Raw genomic sequence first — 17,242 nt, 5'->3', positions numbered from 1 at the left:
CGGCATCGCAGGCTTGCCCTTCTTATGAAGGCGCCGCCTGTCGGACTCTGGAACCGCTGATGGTTCTGGAGCAGTGTCCGGCCCGGGGCCGGACTTAGATCCCTCCGGGGCTTTACCCCCTTTGGGCCTGGAGTCCAAAAGGTCGCCTTGTGGTGCCTCCAGGACCACCTCCTCCTGGTTTTGTCCCCTACGGGACTCCACCTCAGCGTCGTCTGTAGGGAGAGGGGAGGAGGCCGTCGGAAGTGAAGCGCTATTCACGTCCGACAAATTCAGATATCCGTTGGACGAATCACCAAGCTGAGCTCTGGGCAGACTGCATGATTAGCTTCGGCGTTAAAAGCTATCGAATAATAAAGGAGTGCAATAAGTCATTCGGGTAGCCGAACACTTACGATTTTACCAGGGGCTTGAACCTGGATGGCCAGTCCCCCCCCCGCCGTCTTCGGCGTCGGGGGCGTAGTCCGGTAGAAGGGTCTTCCCCTTCTTGGACCCTCCGGCTTCCCCAGTTGGGGCGGCCTTTCTCTTCTTTCCTCCCCCCGTTGGAGGGGGAGAGGCATCTTCTTCTTCTTCCTCCTCCTCGTCTTCGGAGGCGGAGGGTGCGTTGGGGCCGTCGGGCAAATCTGACGACACCAGGCGCCGGGAACTCTTTTGGGTCCCCGTGGCCTTCTCCTTTGCCTTCTTCTCCGGCACCATGTGAGGTGCCGGAACAAGTAGCTTCGTTAGGTGTGCGTCTACTGGGCTTTCAGGCAAAGACGCCGGACAGTCAAACTGTCCGGATGTCCTCTTCCAGTCCTGTCAAAGGAACAGGAGTTTAGATCCCACATAAAGTCACACTATGAAATTCGGGTATCCCGTAAGGGACTAAATGTAAGCTTACTTCGGAGGCTTGACGTTTGGCGCAGAATCCGTGATCCTTGGTGACGGGAGGGGAGACCTTGGAACTCTTGAAAAGCACCTTCCAGGCGTCCTCGTGCTTCGTTTCGAAGTGCCGGGATAGAGTCTGGTGCTGGGCCGGGTCGAACTCCCACAAATTGAAGTCCCGTCGTTGACACGGGAGGATCCGGCGGAAGAGCATGACCTGGACCACGTTGACAAGCTTGACCTTCTTGGTCACCAGGTCTCGGACGCAGGTTTGGAGTCCGGTCACCTCTTCCGGATTACCCCACGACAGGCCCGTCTCTTTCCAAGATGTGAGCCGGGTGGGGATGCCGGATCTAAATTCAGGGGCCGCTGCCCATTTAGGGTCATGCGGCTCGGTGATATAAAACCACCCGATTGCCACCCTTTGATGGTTTCCACGAAGGCACCCTCGAGCCAGGTGACGTTGGCTATCTTGCCCACCATGGCACCTCCGCATTCCGCCTGTCGGCCTTGCACGACATTCGGCTTGACGCTGAAGATCTTCAGCCATAGGCGAAAGTGGGGCTGGATGCGGAAGAAGGCCTCGCACACGACGATAAACGCCAAGATATTGAGGATAAAGTTCGGGGCCAGATCGTGGAAGTCCAGGCCGTAGTAGAACATGAGCCCCCGGACGAAAGGGTGAAGAGGAAAACCCAGTCCGCGGAGGAAATGAGGAAGAAAAACAACCCTCTCATGGGGCCCGGGGGTGGGGATGAGTTGCCCCAGATCTAGAAGCCGGTGCGCGATGTCGTCAGACAAGTATCCGGCCTTCCTCAGCTTTTTGATTTGCCCCTCCGTTACGAAGGAGGCCATCCATCTACCTCCCGCTCCGGATATGGTTGGAGAAGGTTGAGGTGGGAAGTGCGGGCTTGGCGCTGGAGCTCGAGCGCGCAGGGACAGATAGGTAGAGGAGGAAGAGGGCGTGAATGAAAAGGGCAGATTCTTATCCCCTTATATGGGCGGCCAAAACTACGAGCCCCCCACCGGCCTAATAAAACTCGCTTATCTCCCAAGCACCGCGGTTAATGGCGCGGTTGGGTTACCCACGCCCGTATTGATGAGAATCCCGGAATAAGGGGACACGATCTCTGCTTTGACAAGACGTGCCAAGGAAACCGCCTCGCTAAACGCGATGAGGTGGAACAATAAAATGAATAAAAGCCTGGACGTGGCATGATGTCACGCCGCGGAATACGTCAGCAGATCCGATTAACGTAAATATTATTCTCTCTACGGTGGAATGTGGAACTTATTTTGCAGAGCCGGACACTACCCTGGTGTTCAACATCTTCTATGAAATATTCGGAGGAGGAACCCGCCTTGCAATGCCGAAGACAACTTGCGCGCCGGACTCGTCGTCATTGAAGCCAAGTTCAGGGGCTACTGAGGGAGTCTTGGATTAGGGGGTGTCCGGATGGCCGGACTAAGACCTTTGGCCGGACTCCTGGACTATGAAGATACAAGATTGAAGACTCCGTCCCGTGTCCGGATGGGACTTTCCTTGGCGTGGAAGGCAAGCTTGGCGATACGATATGAAGATCTCCTCCCATTGTAACCGACTCTGTGTAACCCTAGCCCTCTCCGGTGTCTATATAAACCGGAGAGTTTTAGTCCGTAGGACGAACAACAATCATACCATAGGCTAGCTTCTAGGGTTTAGCCACTCCGATCTCGTGGTAGATCTACTCTTGTACTACCCATATCATCAATATTAATCAAGCAGGAGTAGGGTTTTACCTCCATCGAGAGGGCCCGAACCCGGGTAAAAACATCGTGTCCCTTGTCTCCTGTTACCATCCGCCTAGATGCACAGTTCGGGACCCCCTACCCGAGATCCGCCGATTTTGACACCGACACTAGTCGACACCAGGCAACTCTCCCTCGAGGAACTATGTGAAGGAAATATGCCCTAGAGGCAATAATAAAGTTATTATTTACTTCCTTATATCATGATAAATGTTTATTATTCATGCTAGAATTGTATTAACCAGAAACATAATACATGTGTGAATACATAGACAAACATAGTGTCACTAGTATGCCTGTACTTGACTAGCTCGTTTATCAAAGATGGTTATGTTTCCTAGCCATGGACAAAAGAGTTGTCATTTGATTAACGGGATCACATCATTGGGAGAATGATGTGATTGACTTGACCCATTCCGTTAGCGTAGCACGTGATCGTTTAGTATGTTGCTATTGCTTTCTTCATGACTTATACATGTTCCTGTAACTATGAGATTATGCAACTCCCGTTTACCGGAGGAACACTTTGTGTGCTACCAAACGTCACAAGGTAACTGAGTGATTATAAAGGAGCTCTACAGGTGTCTCCAAAGGTACATGTTGGGTTGGCGTATTTCGACATTAGGTTTTGTCACTCCGATTGTCGGAGAGGTATCTCTGGGCCCTCTCGGTAATGCACATCACTATAAGCCTTGCAAGCAATGTGACTAATGAGTTAGTTGCGAGATGATGTATTACGTAACGAGTAAAGAGACTTGCCGGTAACGAGATTGAACTAGGTATTGGATACCGACGATCGAATCTCGGGCAAGTAACATACCGATGACAAAGAGAACAACGTATGTTGTTATGCGGTTTGACCGATAAAGATCTTCGTAGAATATGTAGGAGCCAATATGAGCACCCAGGTTCCGCTTTTGTTTATTGATCGGAAACAGTTCTAGGCCATGTCTACATAGTTCTCGAACCCGTAGGGTCCGCACGCTTAAGGTTTCGATGACAGTTATATTATGTGTTTATGAGTTTTGATGTACCAAAGGAGTTCGGAGTCCCGGATGAGATCGGGGACATGACGAGGAGTCTCGAAATGGTCAAGACGTAAAGATTGATATATTGAACGACTATATTCGGAGTTCGGAAAGGTTCCGAGTGATTCGGGTATTTTTCGGAGTACCGGAGAGTTACGGGAATTCGCCGGGGAGTATATGGGCCTTATTGGGCCATACGGGAATAGAGGACAGAGGCCAAAAGGAAGGAGGCCTGCGCCCCCCCTCTGGTCCGAATTGGACAAGGGGGGCAGCCCCCTTTTCCTTCTCCCTCTCCTCCTCTTTCCTTCTCTCCTACTCCGACAAGGAAAGGAGGAGTCCTACTCCCGGTGGGAGTAGGACTCCCCCTTGGCGCGCCTCCTCCCTAGGCCGGCTGCCTCCCCCCTTGCTCCTTTATATACGGGGGCAGGGGGACACCCCATAGACACAACAATAATTGATCCCTTGGATCTCTTAGCCGTGTGCGGTCCCCCCTCCACCATAGTCCACCTCGATAATATTGTAGCGGTGCTTAGGCGAAGACCTGCGATGGTAGAACATCAAGATCGTCACCATACCGTCGTGCTGATGGAACTCTCCCTCGACACTCGGCTGGATCGGAGTTCGAGGGACATCATCGAGCTGAACGTGTGCTAGAACTCGGAGGTGCCGTAGTTTCGGTGCTTGATCGGTCGGGTCGTGAAGACGTACGACTACATCAACCGCGTTTTTATAATGCTTCCGCTTACGGTCTACGAGGGTACATGGACAACACTCTCCCCTCTCGTTGTTATGCATCACCATGATCTTGCGTGTGCGTAGGAAATTGTTGAAATTACTACGTTCCCCAACAGTGGTATCGGAGCCTAGGTTTTATGCGTTGATGTTATTTGCATGAGTAGAACACAAGTGAGTTGTGGGCGATACAAGTCATACTGCTTACTAGCATGTCATACTTTGGTTCAGCGGTATTGTTGGATGAAGCGGCCCAGACCGACATTACGCGTACGCTTACGCGAGACTGGTTTTACCGCCGTGCTTTGCACACAGGTGACTAGCGGGTGTCTGTTTCTCCAACTTTAGTTGAACCGAGTGTGGCTACGCCCGGTCCTTGCGAAGGTTAAAACAGCACTAACTTGACGAACTATCATTGTGGTTTTGATGCGTAGGTAAGAACGGTTCTTGCTCAGCCCGTAGCAGCCACGTAAAATTTGCAACAACAAAGTAGAGGACGTCTAACTTGTTTTTGCAGGGCATGTTATGATGTGATATTGTCAAGACGTGATGCTATATTTTATTGTATGAGATGATCATGTTTTGTAACCGAAGTTATCGGCAACTGGCAGGAGCCATATGGTTGTCGCTTTATTATATGAAATGCAAACGCCCTGTAATTGCTTTACTTTATCACTAAGCGGTAGCGATAGTCGTAGAAGCAATAAATGGCGTAACGACAAAGATGCTACGATGGAGATCAAGGTGTCGCGCCGGTGACGATGGTGATCACGACGGTGCTTCGGAGATGGAGATCACAAGCACAAGATGATGATGGCCATATCATATCACTTATATTGATTGCATGTGATGTTTATCCTTTATGCATCTTATCTTGCTTTGATTGACGGTAGCATTTTAAGATGATCTCTCACTAAATTATCAAGAATTGTTCTCCCTGAGTATGCACCGTTGCAAAAGTTCTTCATGCTGAGACACCACGTGATGATCGGGTGTGATAGGCTCTACGTTCAAATACAACGGGTGCAAAACAGTTGCACACGCGGAATACTCAGGTTAAACTTGACGAGCCTAGCATATAACAGATATGGCCTCGGAACACGGAGACCGAAAGGTTGAACGTGAATCATATAGTAGATATGACCAACATAGTGATGTTCACCAATGAAACTACTCCATCTCACGTGATGATCGGACATGGTTTAGTTGATTTGGATCACGTGATCACTTAGATGACTAGAGAGATGTCTGTCTAAGTGGGAGTTCTTAAGTAATATGATTAATTGAACTTAAATTTATCATGAACTTAGTACCTGGTAGTATTTTGCAAATTATGTTGTAGATCAATAGCTTGCGTTGTTGCTTTCATATGTTTATTTTGATATGTTCCTAGAGAAAATTGTGTTGAAAGATGTTAGTAGCAATGATGCGGATTGGATCCGTGATCTGAGGTTTATCCTCATTGCTGCACAGAATTATGTTCTTAATGCACCGCTAGGTGACAGACCTATTGCAGGAGCAGATGCAGACGTTATGAACGTTTGGCTAGCTCAATATGATGACTACTTGATAGTTTAGTGCACCATGCTTAATGGCTTAGAATCGGGACTTCAAAGACGTTTTGAACGTCATGGACCATATGAGATGTTCCAGGAGTTGAAGTTAATATTTCAAGCAAATACCCGAGTTGAGAGATATGAAGTCTTCAACAAGTTATATGGCTAAATGATGGAGGAGAATCGCTCAACTAGTGAGCATGTGCTTAGATTGTCTGGGTACTACAATCGCTTGAATCAAGTGGGAGTTAATCTTCCAGATAAGATAGTGATTGACAGAGTTCTCTAGTCACCATCACCAAGTTAGTAGAACTTTGTGATGAACTATAGTATGCAAGGGATGACGAAAATGATTCCCGAGCTCTTCGTGATGTTGAAATCGACGAAGGTAGAAATCAAGAAAGAGCATCAAGTGTTGATGGTTGACAAGATAACTAGTTTCAAGTAAAGGGCAAAGGGAAAGAAAGGGAACTTAAAGTAGACAAGCAAGTTGTCACTCCCACGAAGAAGCCCAAAGCTGAACCAAAGCCTGAAACTGAGTGCTTACACTGCAAAGGAAATGGTCACTGGAAACGGAAATACCCTGAATATTTGGTGGATAAGAAGGATGACAAAGTGAACAAGGGTATATTTGATATACAGGTTATTGATGTGTACCTTACTAGTGTTTATAGTAGCCCCTGAGTATTTGATACTTGTTCGGTTGCTAAAAATTAGTAACTCGAAACAGGAGTTATAGAATAATCAGAGACTAGTTGAGGGTGAAGTGGCGATGAGTGTTGGAAGCATAGTTAAAAAAGGCGCGCCTAAGTGAGCGCTTAAGCGCGCCTAGGCTCTAGGCGTTGGCAAAACGCATTGCGCATAACTACGCATAATCTGTGCATAACTGCGCATAAGCATGCGCTTTGGTCAGTAAAGTGCAAGGCGGTGGCAAAACGCACAATTAACGCCTAGCGCTTTTTTGAACTATAGTTGGAAGTAGTTCCAAGATTGATATGATCATCATCGCACACTCTCTATACTTTCGGCATTAGTGTTAAAACTAAATAAATGTTATTTGGCGTTTGCGTTGAACATGAATATGATTTGATCATGTTCATTGCGATACGGTTATTCATTTAAAGTCAAAGAATAATTGGTGTTCTGTTTACATGAATAAAACCTTCGATGGTCATACACCCAATGAAAATAGTTTGTTGGATCTCGATCATAGTGATACACATATTAATAATATTGATGCCAAAAGATGCAAAGTTAATAATGATAGTGCAACTTATTTGTGGCACTGCCGTTGGGGTCATATCGGTGTAAAGCACATGAAGAAACTCCATAAAGATGGATTTTTGGAATCACTTGGTTATGAATCATTTGATGCTTGCGAACCGTGCCTTCTAAGCAAGATGACTAAAACTCCGTTCTCCGAAACAATGGAACGAGCTACTGATTTATTGGAAATAATACATATCGATGTATGCGTTCAATGAGTATTGATGCTCGTGGCGAGTATTGTTATTTTCTGACCTTCACAGATGATTTGAGCAGATATGGGTATATCTACTTAATGAAACACAAGTCTGAAACATTTGAAATGTTCAAAGAAATTCAGAGTGAAGTGAAGAATCATCGTAACAAGAAAATAAAATTTCTATGATCTGATCATGGAGAAGAATATTTGAGTTACGAGTTTGGCCTTCATATAAAAACAATGTGGAACAGTTTCACAGTTCACACCACCTGGAACACTATAGCATTATGGTGTGTCCGAACGTCGTAACCGCACTTTATTGGATATTGTGCGATCAATGATGTCTCTTACCGATTTACCAATATCATTTTGGGGTTATGCATTAGAGATAGCTGCATTCACGTTTAAATAGGGCACCATCTAAATCCGTTGAGATGACACCGTATGAACTATGGTTTAGCAGTAAACCTAAGCTGCCGTTTCTTAAAACTTGGAGTTGCGATGCTTATATGAAAAAGGTTTTCAACCTGATAAGCTCGAACCCAAATCGGAGAAGTGCGTCTTCATAGAATACCCAAAGGTAACTATTGGGTACACCTTCTATCACAGATCCGAAGGCAAGTTATTCGTTGCTAAGATGGATCCTTTCTAGAGAAGAAGTTTCTCTCAAAAGAAGTGAGTGGGAGGAAAGTAGAACTTGATGAGGTAATTGTACCTTCTCCCTTATTGGAAAGTAGTTCATCACAGAAATCAGTTCTAGTGATTCCTACACCAATTAGTGAGGAAGTTAATGATGATGATCATGAAACTTCAGATCAAGTTGCTACCAAACCTCGTAGGTCTTCCAGAGTAAGATCCGCACCAGAGTGGTACGGTAATCATGTTCTAGAAGTCATGTTACGGGACCATGATGAACCTACGAACTATGAGGAAGCAATGATGAGCCCAGATTCCACGAAATGGCTTGAGGCCATAAAATCTGAGATATGATCCATGTATGAGAACAAAGTATGGACTTTGATTGACTTGCTCGATGATCAGCAAGCCATGTTAAATAAATGGATCTTTAAGAGGAAGACGGACACTGATAGTAGTGTTACTATCTACTAAGCTCGACTTGTTGCGAAAGGTTTTCAACAAGTTCAAGGTATTGAATACGATGAGATTTTCTCACTCGTATCGAAGCTTAAGTCTGTCTTGCCACATTTTATGAAATCTGGAAAATAGACGTCAAAACTGCATTCCTCAATGGATTGTTTAAAGAAGAGTTGTATATGATGCAACTAGAAGGTTTTGTCAATCCTAAAGTTGCTAACAAAATGTGCAAGCTCCAGCGATCCATCAATGGACTGGTGCAAGCATCTCAGAGTTGGAATATACGCTTTGATGAGTTGATCAAAGCATATGGTTTTATACAGACTTTTGGAAAGGCTTGTATTTACAAGAAAGTGAGTGGGAGCTCTGTAGCATTTCTGATATTATATGTGTAAGACATATTGTTGATCGGAAATGATGTAGATTTTTTTTGCAAAGCATAAAGGAGTGTTTGAAAAGAGTTTTTCAAAGAAAGACCTCAGTAAAGCTACTTACATATGGAGCATCAAGATCTATTGAGATAGATCAAAACGCTTGATAAGATTTTCAATAAGTACATACCTTGACAAGATTTTGAAGTAGTTCAAAATGGAACAGTCAAAGAAAGAGTTCTTTCCTGTGTTGCAAAGGTATGAAATTGAGTAAGACTCAAATCCCGACAACGACAGAAAATAGAAAGAGAATGAAAGTCATTCCCTATGCATTCAGTCATAGGTTCTATAAAAGTATGCCATGCTATGGACCAGACCTATTGTATACTCTGCCCTGGTTTGGCAAGGGAGTACAATAGTGATCTAATAGTAGATCACTGGACAGCGGTCAAGAATATCCTTAGTGAGGACTAAGGAGATGTTTCTCGATTATGGAGGTGATAAAAAGAGCCCGTCGTAAAAAGGTTACATCGGTACAAACTTTTACACCAATCCAGATGACTCTAAGTCTCTGTCTGGATACATATTGAAAGTGGGAGCAATTAGCTGGAGTAGCTCCATGCAGAGCATTGTAGACATAGAATATTTGCAAAATACATACGGCTCTGAATGTGACAGACCCGTTGACTAAACTTCTCTCACGAGCAAAACATGATCATACCTTAGTACTCTTTGGGTGTTAATCACATAGCGATGTGAACTAGATTATTGACTCTAGTAAACCCTTTGGGTGTTGATCACATGACGATGTGAACTATGGGTGTAAATCATATACAGATATGAATATTGGTGTCAAATCACATGATGATGTGAACTAGATTATTGACTCTAGTGCAAGTGGGAGACTGAAGGAGTCTCGAAATGGTCGAGACGTAAAGATCGATATATTGGACGACTATATTCGGAGTTCGGAAAGGTTTCGAGTGATTCGGGTATTTTTAGGAGTACCGGAGAGTTACGGGAATTCGCCAGGGAGTATGTGGGCCTTATTGGGCCATACGGGAATAGAGGAGAGAGGCCAAAAGGAAGGAGGCCTGCGCCCCCCTCTGGTCCGAATTGGACAAGGGGGGCAGCCCCCTTTTCCTTCTCCCTCTCCTCCTCTTTCCTTCTCTCCTACTCCAACAAGGAAAGGAGGAGTCCTACTCCCGGTGGGAGTAGGACTCCCCCCCTTGGCGCGCCTCCTCCCTAGGCCGGCCGCCTCCTCCCTTGCTCCTTTATATACGGGGGCAGGGGGCATCCCATAGACACAACAACAATTGATCCCTTGGATCTCTTAGCCGTGTGCGGTGCCCCCCTCCACCATAGTCCACCTCGATAATATCGTAGTGGTGCTTAGGCGAAGCCCTGCGATGGTAGAACATCAAGATCGTCACCACGCCGTCGTGCTGATGGAACTCTCCCTCGACACTCGGCTGGATCGGAGTTCGAGGGACGTCATCGAGCTGAACGTGTGCTAGAACACGGAGGTGCCGTAGTTTCAGTGCTTGATCGGTCGGGCCGTGAAGACGTACGACTACATCAACCGCGTTGTTATAACGCTTCCGCTTACGGTCTACAAGGGTACGTGGACAACACTCTCCCCTCTCGTTGCTATGCATCACCATGATCTTGCGTGTGCGTAGGAAATTTTTGAAATTACTACGTTCCCCAACAGTGGTATCAGAGCCTAGGTTTTATGCGTTGATGTTATTTACACGAGTAGAACACAAGTGAGTTATGGGCGATACAAGTCTTACTGCTTACCAGTATGTCATACATTGGTTCAGTGGTATTGTTGGATGAAGCGGCCCGGACCGACATTACGCGTACGCTTACGCGAGACTGGTTTTACCGCCGTGCTTTGCACACAGGTGACTAGCGGGTGTCTGTTTCTCCAACTTTAGTTGAACCGAGTGTGGCTATGCCCGGTCCTTGCGAAGATTAAAACAACACTAACTTGACGAACTATCGTTGTGGTTTTGATGCGTAGGTAAGAACGATTCTTGCTCAGCCCGTAGCAGCCACGTAAAATTTGCAACAACAAAGTAGAGGACGTCTAACTTGTTTTTGCAAGGCATGTTGTTATGTGATATGGTCAAGACGTGATGCTACATGATCGATCAGTACACGATCGATCAGTGGCGTGCACATGAGAAGCTGTTTGATCATAGAAGCACGCCCTCAGGCTGTGGAGCAGGGCGTGGACGCGGAACCGGCAAGCCAAAGAACTTCCAAGGTGGGGGCGGCCGTGGCCAGAGCGCTGGCCACGGCAACGGCGGGCCGGCGATACCCAAGAGAAAGGGAAACTGTCGCTACTGTGGCATCCCTGGGCATTGGGCAAAGGAGTGCCGCAAGAAGGAGCGGGAGCAGCGCGAGCAGCAGGATCAGCAGGCGAACATAGCCCAGGTCGAGGTTGAGCAACCTGGCCTGCTCCTCGCCACCTGCGCGGTGGTGAGCGCGACGAGTGCGGCGGACGGCATGCGTGAGCACCCCACAGATATCTTCCTCAACGAGGCGCGCGTGGTGCCGGTCGCCACGAATGATGACTGCTGGTATCTGGATACCGGTGCTAGCAATCACATGACAGGGCGGCGTGACATGCTGTCACAGGTGGACGAGTCCATTCGTGGCTCGGTGCGTTTGGGCGATAGCTCCGTCGTGCAGATCTGCGGGCGCGGCGTGGTGACGTTCTGCTGCAAGAATGGAGAGCACCGCGCGCTTTCGGATGTCTACTTCATCCCCCAACTGTGGACGAGCATTGTAAGCCTCGGGCAGCTCGACAAACACGGATGCAAGTCCGTGATCGAGGACGGCGTGCTCTGTCTCTACGACAGGCAGCGCGTTCTGCTGGCGCGGGTGCAGCGGACGAGCAACCGGCTCTACGTCGTGGCTCTGAACTTGGCTGCGCCCGTGTGTCTCCTTGCGCGTGGAGGAGACGAAGCGTGGCGATGGCATGGACGCTTCGGGCACCTCCGTTTCCGTGCGCTGCATGACCTGGGCGCGAAGGGGATGGTGTGCGGCATGCCGACGATCCAGCACGCCGAGCAGTTCTGCGAAGGATGTACGCTGGGAAAGATGCACCGCACGCCGTTCCCGCGCGCGTCTGCATACCGCGCGGAGCAGGGGCTCGAGGTTTTCCATGGCGACCTCTGCGGCCCCATCACGCCGGCGACTACGTCCGGTAACAAATACTTCCTGCTCATTATTGATGATCACAGTAGATACATGTGGTTGGAAGTGCTCAGGAGCAAGGACGAGGCGTTCAAGTTCTTCAGAAAGATCAAGGCAGCCGCGGAGACACAGTATGGCGCAAAGCTCAGGGCGTTCCGCACCGATCGTGGCGGCGAGTTCAACTCGAACGAGTTCACCGCGTACTGTGAGGAGCTCGGGATCCTGAGGAACACGACGACGCCGTACTCCCCACAACAAAATGGAGTCGTCGAGCGTCGCAACCAGTCTGTGGTCGAGATGGCCTGTAGCCTCTTGAAAAGCAGGGGGTGCCGAGCACATTCTGGGGCGAGGCAGTGTGTACGGTGGTGCACATCCTCAACCCATCGCCGACGAGGAGCCTGCAGGGCATGACACCCTATGAGGCATGGCGCAAGAAGAAGCCGACGGTCGACTACTTCCGCACTTTCGGCTGCGTTGCGCACGTCAAACTCGTCGGCCCCGGCGTGACCAAACTGGCAGACAGGTCGAGGCCTGGCATCTTCCTGGGCTACGAGGCGGGCACCAAGGGCTATCGGGTGTATGACCCGGTCGGCAAGCGCCTGTACATCACCCGCGACGTGCGCTTCGAAGAAGAATGGCGATGGGACTGGAGTAAGGACGGTGGCGACTTGGAGTGCGCTCACCAGTTCACTGTCGTGTACTCGGACGCGGGCGCGCCCACAACCACGACCTACTCCGTGTCCCCGGAGCCGACAACGCCACCTGGAACGCCCATGACACCAACTGCGCCAGCTTCGCCGCTTACTCCAAGCACACCGCGGACGCCCCCGTATGGCGGATCCACCGCGGACACGCCGAGCGCGACGAGCACGTCAGCCTCGGCGGATTCAAGCCCGTCCACACCGGCCACCCCCTACGATTCAGATGACGGGTGGGTAACGCCACCCACTGGCGAGGATTACGGCGCTGAGGGGGTACCTGTCCGTTGGAAATCGATGGAGTACGTCATCGACCACGCGCCGACGTGCACTCTGGAGTACAACGGGCTCTGTCTCTCTGCAGCAGAGGAGCCCGCGTCTGTGCAGGAGGCTCTGGACGAACCGGCTTTGCGCAGTGCGATGGAGGCGGAGATGGAGTCGATCCGTTCCAACGACACCTAGATCCCGGCCACGCTGCCCGCCGGTCACCGCGCCATTGGATTGAAGTGGGTCTTCAAGGTCAAGCGCGATCCGGACGGAAAGATCATAAAGCACAAGGCTCGTTTGGTCGCTAAGGGATATGCACAGCGGCAGGGAGTGGATTTTGATGAGGTTTTTGCACCTGTCCCTCGTCTGGAGACAGTGCGGCTACTGCTGGCCGTGGCGGCTCATCGGAGCTGGGGTGTACATCACATGGATGTGCGCTCCGCGTTCCTCAATGGGGATCTCCAGGAAGAGGTGTATGTTCACCAGCCCGCAGGTTTTGTCGACAGCAACAATACACACTGCGTGCTCAAGCTGCATAAGGCTCTGTATGGTCTTCGTCAGGCTCCTCGCGCATGGAATGCAAAGCTGGACACCACACTCCGTGCACTTGGTTTCAAACGGTGCCAGCTCGATCATGCATTGTATAGGCGGGAGGACAAGGATGGTTTCTTGCTGGTTGGGGTGTATGTGGATGATCTGATAATCACAGGCACAGAGGCAGAGGCCATTGAACACTTCAAGAAACAGATGCAAGAACTCTTTTAGATGACTGATCTGGGTCTCCTCAGCTATTACCTGGGAATTGAGGTGAAACAAGAGGATGATGGGATCACAGTGTGTCAGTTAAGCTATGCGGCAAAGATCTTGGAGGAAGCAGGTATGAGTGACTGCAACTCCAGCAGCACGCCGATGGAAAACCGTCTGAAGATGAAGAAAAACACTGGTCAGGAAGTGGACTCAATAGAGTACCGCAGTGTGATTGGCAGTCTGAGATACCTGGTAAACACCAGGCCTGACATCTCATATGCAGTAGGAATACTCAGCAGGTTCATGGAATCACCTGAGAAGAGCACTGGATAGCTGTGAAGCAACTTCTCCGCTACATCAAAGGTACACTTGGCCTTGGGTGTTTCTTCAGAAAAGGAGAGAAGGATGTGTTGACAGGCTACAGTGATAGTGATCATGCTGGTGATCTAAACGATCGTAAGAGCACCACTGGAGTTGTACACTTCCTTGGATCAAGTGTGGTCACCTGGACCTCGCAGAAACAGAAGATCGTGGCTCTCTCATCATGTAAAGCAGAGTATATAGCAGGAGCAACTGCTGCAACACAGTCTGTCTGGCTGAGTAGGCTCCTTGCAGAAATGGTTGGCGAAGAGGTGCAGAAAGTGAACTTGAAGATCGACAACAAGTCAGCCATTGAACTCAGTAAGAACCCAGTCTATCATGAGCGGAGCAAACACATTGATCTCAGGTATCATTATATACGAGAGTGTGTTGAGCTGGGCAGGATTGATGTTGAGCACGTACGAACAGGTGATCAGGTCGCAGACATTCTCACAAAGTCTTTGGGCAGGACTCAGTTCAGTGAGTTACGAAGCAGGCTTGGGGTCACTCAGGTGCAGCAGATTAGGGGGTGATTTGTCAGATAATCAGCTGCACCAACATGTTCAGAGAAGTTCAGTTAGTTCAGTTAGTTAGCTGAATAAAATTCAGTCTGTCAGCGTGTGTGTGTGCACGTACAGATTCAGTATTCTTCAGGTTAGTAGTTAGCGACTTTGTAGCTCCCCCGATGCAGCGCCGTGGGATGGCATGGATCACGCAGATCGTGGCGAGCATGTAGGGTTCAAACATGACGAGCATCGTGGGATGGCGCGATCGGTAGGCTCGTTCGTGGGCGACCATTTCTCCTTCTTTTCAGCAGCTCGTTGGTGAGCTAGCTTAATAACAGAAACCCCGAAAAGCTGCTCGGCAGTTTTTGCAGCGAAAGTTTCAGTCTTCCACCTCTCTCCCTCTCTCGTTCGGTTGCCGGTGTTCTGCAACTACACAATTTACCCAAAGCTGCTTCACCTCTTCACAACCTCCACTTTCTCCTGCAACGTCGGGCGGGCGGGATGTGGAGGAGGCGTAGGGTGGGCTAGCGGAAGAGAAATGACGATGTGGCAGCCGTTGGTGGTGACGGCGTCACTCCTCCTATCGTTGCCTCAAGGAGGTGGAGCCCGTCCGGTCGCCAGGCGCAACGAAGAGGAGCAGGGGATGGGTTAGGCGGAGGGCAGCAACGGGCATGAGAGAGGTGGGGGTGAGGGCTACGGGAAGGGGAGGAGGTCGGCCGTGCAGGAGACGGAGCGATGGCTGGAAAGGGGAGGGAGCAAGTACGGGGAGTTAATTGCACTGGAGTGCCACAATTGGGCATTATGTGGGGCTTGGTAACAAGGCCTGCATGGCAACCTCCCCGGCATGGGAAGACTCCTCCATGACGGCTGAGCAGCGGGAGAGTTGTACTTTTGATCTTGTTAAATCGCACTAATGTGGTGGCCCTATAAGTGGTTAAAATGATCTTCTGGCGAGCGCCCGTCATAAACGTGCTTAAAACAGCCGAACCGTCTATCCTTGATTTTTGCAAGGAGATTATGTGTAAACATGGTGGTATTTTACAACAAAGTCATAGAGTGATGGTTTTCTCCAGAACTATATATAAATGTCAATGTGAATAGCCCCTAATGTGACAGCCGGCGTGGATATCCCGACCATGCAAAGCAAAACCGAACCGAAATGAAACGTCCAAGTCACTGCCGGATAGCGACCAAGCACATAGCCACGTTTCGTGCTAGGTACACTTGGGCCGGCCCTACTAGCTCCTTTCAGGTTTAGGCAGGTTCTATAACTTCGTTAGACCGTTTTGTGTGTGTGTTTTACATTCCATTATTTTTGCTTTTTAATTTTCGTAAACTTATTTTTTGATTTCTGATTTTTGGTCTTTCATGTTCGCTTTTCCTTTTCTTTTTATTGTTTTATTTTCCTTTCTTCATTTTTCATTTCATGAACATCTTTCAAATTCGTGAGCATTTTTTGAAAGAGTGAACATTTTGGAAACCATGAACATGTTTTTGGAATCATGATTTTTTTAAAAACATTTATGATTTTTCTAAAAAATCTTGATAAAGGATCAAATTTCCAAACCTTTTTCAAAGTCATGGACATTTTTTTGAAAATGTGAACATTTTTACAAATGCATGAACATTTCTAAAAAGTGTGTACATTATTTTGAAACTCGTGAATATTGTTTTTAAACAGCAAACATTTTTTGAAATTCATGACCAATTGTTTATGAAAATTTTCTGAAATGCATGACTTTTTTTTTGAATTATGAACGTTTTGGGAATCAGCGGAAGTATTAAATCGATGAATTTTTTCTGAAATTCAAATAGTTTCCCACTCACGTCGTCCATGTACAACGCGCACCTTTTTTCACTCATGTCAATTTGGAGAGAGACCTTGAAGCCATACCATTCTCCGAATTAATAACTTTGGTTTCCCATCATCCTGGTATAAATTCAAACTTACCTGAAATAGTCGGTAGTAAGTTTATTTTGCCTTTCCCTGTTTCCAAATTTATAAATAAAGGGTGTGAATATAGATCTGACGTCATATCTGGAGCATCTCTGGAGCAAATGAATGGTTTGCTATGAGGGATCCCTGCTCGAATGTTTTCGTTTGAAAGGACGCCCTTACCCCTACCCAACCCCGTACACGCGTGCAAGCCCCACGCCAGTTGGGCCCTTTCTGAAGCCTCATGGCACAACACAATTCCCTTTTGCATAGAAAATAAAAAAATTCATATACAAACACAAAAAAGGAAAGAAAATCACAATGCCATATGCCGTAAGTATTGCCGTGGGGTGTATAAAATTTAATTGCCATGTTATATACAAAAAAAATTGCCGACATCTAGTACATTACCAAAGAAAGAGCATCCATAGTAACATTGCCATGTCAAATGTAGAGAGACAAAAGAAAAATTGCCAAAATGTAGAGCAAAATAAAAAACACAAATCGGCATAAGTTTAGCATGATAGTTAGGGGGCTATATTTGAACATAATTTGTGTTATCTCAATGCAATACATCAAATTTAAAAATTGCCATGATCGAGAAACTAAATATGCCATATCT

This window comes from Triticum aestivum, chromosome 2B (genome assembly GCF_018294505.1).
Source record: "Triticum aestivum cultivar Chinese Spring chromosome 2B, IWGSC CS RefSeq v2.1, whole genome shotgun sequence".
Lineage (NCBI taxonomy): Eukaryota > Viridiplantae > Streptophyta > Magnoliopsida > Poales > Poaceae > Triticum > Triticum aestivum.
The sequence above is the reverse complement of the archived record's forward strand: the minus strand, read 5'-3'. Positions refer to the sequence as shown.